Source organism: Galeopterus variegatus, unplaced genomic scaffold (assembly GCF_000696425.1).
Source record: "Galeopterus variegatus unplaced genomic scaffold, G_variegatus-3.0.2 Scaffold5273, whole genome shotgun sequence".
NCBI lineage: Eukaryota > Metazoa > Chordata > Mammalia > Dermoptera > Cynocephalidae > Galeopterus > Galeopterus variegatus.
In genome coordinates, this window is record NW_007731384.1 from 71,704 (window position 1) to 72,568 (window position 865).

The window sequence follows — 865 nt, forward strand, 5'->3', positions numbered from 1 at the left end:
GCTCCCGCGCCTCGCTCAGCAAGTGAGCGGGAACCGGTCTGTATGTGGGATCCGAACCCTCGGGAACATCTAATCTTAAATCGTGACATCATCCATTCAAGCTCCTGGCACAATCCTTCGCCAGTAAGAGCACAGCATGCCTGGATATGCCACTGGTGATCTTTAATAGATGTGAGTTTCAGAAACTGGGAGATTTCTGCTACAGTCATGCATTCTTTAACATCTTGTTTATTAGCAAAAATCAACAATCCAGCTTTCCTTAGGTCCTCATGCGCTAACATTTTATAGAGTTCTTCTCTAGTTACAGAAATCCTCTCTCTGTCTGTACTGTCCACCACAACTATTACAAACTCTGTGTTAGTATAGTAAGTGTTCCAGGAAGAACGAAGAGATTCTTGGCCACCAATATCCCACATTAGGAAACGTGTATTGTTTATCACTATCTCTTCGACATTACTTCCTATTGTAGGGGATGTATGTACAACTTCATTCATAGAAAATTGGTAAAGGATGGTAGTTTTCCCTGCATTGTCCAGCCCAACAATGATAACTTTGTGCTAATTCTGGGACAGCTGCATCTGGCACGGGCCTCAGGCTGCTTCTACTCATGGTGGAAAGCGGCAGGCAGCTGGCGGGTACAAGCAGATCACATGGCGAGAGAGGAAGCAAGAGAGAGGAAGCAAGAGAAAGAGAGAGGTGCCAGGGTCTTTTTAAACAATCCAGCTGAGCAACTTTCTGAGGCTGCTTTGTGCCTTAGAAAGTAGAGAGCCCACAGGGTATTTTTTTTTTTTTTTTTTTTTTTTTTTTTTTTTTTTTTTACATTTTTATAAGCCTGAAACTCTTTTAGTCCTATATGGCAGTGCTT

The 865-nt window shown here is 42.8% G+C and overlaps 1 pseudogene; it reads right to left on the bottom strand.

Moving 5' to 3' along the window:
- Positions 1-517, bottom strand: part of LOC103604601 — a 1,390-nt pseudogene extending 873 nt beyond the window's left edge.
- Between the last annotated feature and the right edge of the window lie 348 nt (positions 518-865).